At 37.0% G+C, this 6,000-nt stretch overlaps 1 long non-coding RNA gene across 1 annotated transcript; it reads right to left on the bottom strand.

Moving 5' to 3' along the window:
• Nucleotides 1-241: 241 nt before the first annotated feature.
• Nucleotides 242-1,401, bottom strand: LOC149185750 (uncharacterized). The gene is made up of 3 exons (XR_016256072.1): nt 1,270-1,401; nt 710-1,090; nt 242-494 (listed from the first exon to the last, which is right to left on the bottom strand). It is a non-coding gene; the product is annotated as an uncharacterized LOC149185750 (long non-coding RNA).
• Nucleotides 1,402-6,000: the final 4,599 nt, after the last annotated feature.

Raw genomic sequence — 6,000 nt, 5'->3', positions numbered from 1 at the left:
TAAATAAATGAGCATAAGGTCATAAAAATTATATTAAATAAAATTTATAATTATCAATACAATTTGTTAGCCACAAAAATTTTCAGCAATAAATTGTTAATAACTAAAAATGAATCTGAATATGAAAATATACAATAAAGAGGAATATGTGAGAGACTTTAATGATAATTTTTTAGGTTATTTATTTAATTAATTAATTAATTAACTTATTCCAAGTATGGCAATCAGACCATTAAAAACATTAAAACTGAGTAACCAGGCAGGTAGTTTGCTAATACGGAAATCAGAAGTACAGTGTACAGGCATCCAACTCAAATATGAGTGTGATGCACATCAATCTTACGTAGGCTGATGTGGCCATAATAACATAACCATCCCTGGCCATGTCTATTCAGCTATTGAATAGACTATTTTGCTCCAACTAATTATATATGAACACATAGTCAGTCTTAGATAAACAGATAATCTTCGACTGCATTTATTCTTTCCCATACCTGCCAGACAATAGCGATGTAATTAACCAAAACAAATGAAATTCATGACGTCTTTCTGCACATAAAACGAAAAGACAACCATGTGATATTCATGACGTCTTTCTGCATATGAAAAGAAAAGACAATCATGACGTCTTTTAATATTTATACATATACTGCGCTGAAGTAAATTTTACTGAGGAAAACAAAAGCCACTTAGAATAAGTTGCCATTACCTGGTGCTGTAAGTTGTTCTACTAGAAGTTGACGTTGTTGTTGCTGCCACCGTTGCCGGTGTTCTTGCTGTTCACAGTGTTGTTGTTGCCGCTGTTGATTTTGCCGCTGTTGTTGGTGTTGTTGTTGCCGCTGTCGGTGTTGTTGCCGCTGTTGCCGCTGTCGTTGCCATTGTTGCCGCTGTTCCCGCTGCTGTTGAGAATTTTGCCTTGGTCGCTGACGGTATTGCCGGTGTTGTTGTTGTCTTTGATGGTGTTGCCGGTGTTGTTGCTACCAACGTTGTTCATGGTGTTGTTGTCGCCGTCGATATTGGTGCCGGGGCGGATGACGGACACTGGATGGTATGACTATGTTGAAACTGAACGGCAACAAGACTCCCACTTCTGCAAAAAAAAAAAAAAAAAAGCCTTCAGTTCAACTCAATCTGCTAAAGTTACTGTGCATCAATACATAAGTGGACTTTCATAAGCTACTGTGCATCGAGACATAACATGAGCAAGTCATGGATAACTGTGCATCAATGAGTAACATAGCATATCATCGATAACTGTGACAACTATACCTATCACTTGACTAGAGGCCAAAGTCGGTAAGCAAGAGGTGAGAAATACAATGGCATGGCCTGCCTTATATAGAAGCAGGCGAACTCCAAACTCGGATTTGAAAACTATCTAGACTCCCAACCAGGGTCAAATTGTGAAGTTTTTAGTGCATCTACAATGACATGGTCAATCATGCAAAGTCTAGCGTCACCAGGATGAGATAGATCGATCGATATGGTGGACGCCGTATTGACAGATGTGACTGCTGCAATTTATTCGCGCAATTAGGCGGACGAGTTATCGTTTTCACGTGCCCTATTTACTGATGTGACGAGTCTCATAATTGGGCATGCGAGTTATTCTTTTTTAACAAAAGAAAACAAAACCTTTACCTTATCTACATAGCTAACGAATCTGATTTGTTACGCTAGTTTTTTTTTTCAGCCAAAGAAAACGTAATCTCTCTCATATTTATATATGTAAGTAATATTTGGGTATCGACATGGTCAATCATGCAAAGTCTAGCGTCACCAGGATGACATAGATAGATGATCGATATGGTGGACGCCGTATTCACAGATGTGACTGTTGGGATTTATTCGCGGAATTGAGCAGACGAATTATCATTTCCACCACGAAAGAAAAAATTCTTTGCCCTTTTTACAGATGTAACGATTCTTTGCCCTATTTACTGATGTAACGAGTGTCACAATTGAGCATGCGAGTTATTCTCTTTCAGCAGAAGAAAACAAAATTTTTACCCTATCTCCATATGTAACTGTAATCATGCTACTTAATATTTTTCAGCAAAACTTGGCATGCTACTTATTCTCTCTTTTACCAAAAGAAAACAGAATCTTTACTCCATTTATATATACAAATATTACTATCATATTAATAAATCTGGTTCATATATTAGAATACTCACCTGAACAATTAAAATATTATTTGTAGTGTTTTAGATATATTTAAAAAAATTTATATTTGGGGATAGACATATATCAACCATATGTACAACCAAAATATTATTGGTAGTCCTATAGATATATCTATCAAAATTAGTGTTTGGGCATTTTGGAACATAAAATCAAAATCTTTCCCCTATCTACAAATGTATACATCTACAATGGTGCAATTGGGTAGACTCCTCCAAAATGTTTCACTTTTATCACGAGGGTCTTCTCTTGTAGTGATCTTTTAGTATAATCTTGCATTCAACCTTTATTCTTATAGTGATCTTTTACTATAATCTTGCACGTGAATCTAAGTACCACTACTCTTCAAATCAAATCTAGCGTATTTTATGTGTAGTATACTCTCTAGACACAACCCTAACTATCAATAATAATAGAATTGTCTTTCTAAGATACATTGGTTTTGATACCTTTGTTAGTGATTAGAATTGTCTTTCTAAGATACTTTTGTTTTGGTACCTTTGTGAGTGATTATTTGTTTTTAATCTCTAGGAATACATGCTAAGAAAGTCATCCTCTTCACTATTCTCATAGAAATGCAATTTTAGTAGTTAATGTCTTTAAAGATGTATATAGTTTTATCTTATAAAATGTAATACATCCTTTTAAAGTCTTTTTATGCAATAATATTAGTTGCATTCCTAATTAGATTACTAATTAACCTAGATATTTAATTATTGTTGAGAACACCTTTAACCAAAATATTTTGAGTTGAAAAGCTTGAGGATTTTCCTTAAGGTCATTATTACAGAACTTTGAGCTAGGGGTGTGATAAATTGAGGTTTCCAAGAGCTCATCCTTTGCCTTATTAATAATTTTTATAAACCATTCTTTTGAACTTAAGATGGCCTTCCCACTTATACTTTGTCTTGGGTTAAAAAGGGGTTTCATAGAGCCTTTCCTTTGACCCCTAACACTTCTTTCATGGAACTTGTTCTAATATATCAAAACTTTGAGATAGTGGATAATGCTTGATATTTGAAATGGTGCTCCTATGTTTGGTAGGTTCTATACTTGCCTATGTTTCAGACTTGTCTATTGATGTTCACAATTATTGATATGATTTTAATAAATTTTTTTGCTAATAGTTATAAGGCATGCAAAAGATTAAATAACACAAAGCCTTAATTTTTCCATGAGATCATCATGGTACGATTTAAGTCTTATTCATGAAACTTTCAAAATGACTACAACACAAGTTTCCTAAAAAAAAGTGATAGGGGTCAAAGGAAGGGCTCTATGAAACCCCTTTTTCAAGCTAACACGAAATAAAATGGGGAAGGTCATGGGCTCTCCCCCACCCCAACTTAAGTTGAAATGAATGATTTTAAAAAATGAATAATAGGGAAAAGAAAGAGCCCTCAACAATAACTAAATATCTAGGTTATTTAGTAATTTAATTATGAGTGCAACTAATATTATTGCATGAAAACACTTGAAAATGCTACATGTCATTTTAAAAGATAAGCTACATACATAGTTAAAGACATTACCAAAAATGCATTTCTATGAAAATAATTGATAGGATGATTTTGTAACATGAATTCCCACTCACTTGAAAAAATAATCACTTAGGAAGCTACTAAGTAAGTAGGTGAGTCTTACTTAGCTTTGTAAGTAGGTGAGTCTTACCTAGCTTAGTAAGTAGGTGAGTCTTACTTAGCTTTGTTTCTTACCATAAAAGAATTTGACCATCAAATGTAGACCTTTCCCTACATTAGCTATTCTTTCTTTCCAACCTAGAGAGATGGGGATCTATTCTTTCCTACCAGATTGGATCTTCTGTCTTTCTTACCCATAGGGAGTTGCTCATGCTTTCCCACATAGATTGGAAGGTTGTCACTAATTCTCAGAGGTTGGTGCTACAATGGGGCGGTAGGCCAGCTTTGTTTTCAATACCAAATAGAAGCACTTAGCTGGGGTTGGTGCCGAGGTTGCTGGCCTTAACTGTTCACACCCGGATATATGGGAAATTCCCTAAGAAAAGGTGGCGTTGCCTATCCAGAGTCATACTAGCTGTACCACGCCCTGATATATGGTAAATTCAATACTAAAAGGTGGCATATGTGGTAAATAGTGGAGTGATCTAACGAGGTGGAAAAATCAAAGATAGAGCTTATTCAATAGGGGTGGAAAATGAAGTAAGCAAAGAGGGCCTATAAAGTGATTTTGGTGCTCCCAAACTTCTCCGAACTCATAAACATAAGGTGAAATCGAAAGGCTATACCTATATCTACCTTCCCTTCCTTTAGGTTGAGGCCATTTATGAACCATCAGGGAGAGGGTCAGTCATTCATGCATGCTTCCTATGAGAAGATAAGACCATCTCAACTCGAACACCTGCTTGCTTCCTAAGATTCCCAACCTGACTTGACTGAACAGTGGATGCATTTTTCTCGTAGCTCAGCGTTAGAGGTTCTTTGAGGCTAGGATCAGCTGGCCAACCTAGCCAGATAGATATCATTCCAGATCCGGATGTGGTGCCACTTAAAGTGTCTATGGTGGACAGATCTCCTTCGAGCTAGACCCAACTTGGATAGATGTGGTGCTGATCCCCGCATGGTCAAAGGGGAGACATGGGAAAGCCAATAGCACTTTCATGCATGAGAAAGCAGCATATCCAACAGCATATGAATTCCCATGATCGGAAGTGGGCAGAAGGGAGCCTTCTCCCTTCCCTCCTTCTGTTTGTGGCTCCTTCAATTCAAGTGGCCTCAGCTCAGATTCCATTTCTTTATTTAGCTCAAAGGTGGAATTCCCTAAGCCCATCTCTTTGTTGTTAGCTATTAGGAAGGGTTAGTGAAGGGTAGAGTTATAGGGTGGAAAGGAAGTTGCTTATGAAATGTGGAGGAAAAGTGAAATGCCTATGTGGAGTGGAAAGCATGGCATTGCTTGTGAAACAGACCAACAGCTTTTAGTAATGGGGACTTTTCATAAGCTGCCTTTCAATAATGGCAGATGCCCAATTGCTTGTGGTGGATAGAATTTTGGCTTGGACTTTCTACTTGCCTGACTATGCAAGTAAAGGAACACCCGGCTTGAGGCTTGATGTTACTTGTATTTGAGCCTTGACGGAGATAACTACTCTCTATGTAGCCTAGCTAGCTGGCCTTCCTTATTTATGTGATTATGCTAACCAACCTAGACTTATTATCTCTTATTTCTGGCCTAAGTGACGCTCTATAAGTTAGCGAGGACTTCTGTTAATGAAAGAGGGAGGGAACTACCTTATATTCCTTAGTTAATGAAAGAGGATCTCGTTGACACCTTATAAATAAAAGTTTAGACGAGACCTCGTTAAGGCGGGTCATTATCTAAGTCGAGTTAAGTCAATGAAAATGATTGAAGGGTGAAAAGGGGTTGTGAAAGAGAAGAGGGTATGTTCTAGTGACCCAGTCGATATAGGGGACTCAAATGGCCTCTTAATCATTTGTGGTTGGTAGATCTTTCTCTTTCATAAGTGGACAGCTGAGATGGAGTGGTTTTTTCTCTTTCTTTATGCTATCTCTACTTACCTCTAGTCCTAACTAGCTATATGTCGGGCATGGATATATTAGGGAAGGAGATTGGGATAGTTATTTCACTTTGATTGATTTCCATGAGAACATCACATACGACAATGCTAAAATTATCTATGTATGTAATTACGCTTTGCTTTACTTTTACCTTGATTAAGAGGAGGTGCAAGCAGGCTCGACCAACAAAAGAGGGGATTTGAGCTTTTCTCTTAATACAACTGCGATAGAAGGAGGGTGGGTCGATGTTAGTAAGTAAGTA

The sequence above is a fragment of the Pinus tabuliformis genome, chromosome 3_1, assembly GCF_031772625.1.
Source record: "Pinus tabuliformis cultivar Carrire ecotype Pingquan chromosome 3_1, CPIR1, whole genome shotgun sequence".
Classification (NCBI taxonomy): Eukaryota; Viridiplantae; Streptophyta; class Pinopsida; order Pinales; family Pinaceae; genus Pinus; species Pinus tabuliformis.
The sequence above is the reverse complement of the archived record's forward strand: the minus strand, read 5'-3'. Positions and strand labels throughout refer to the sequence as shown.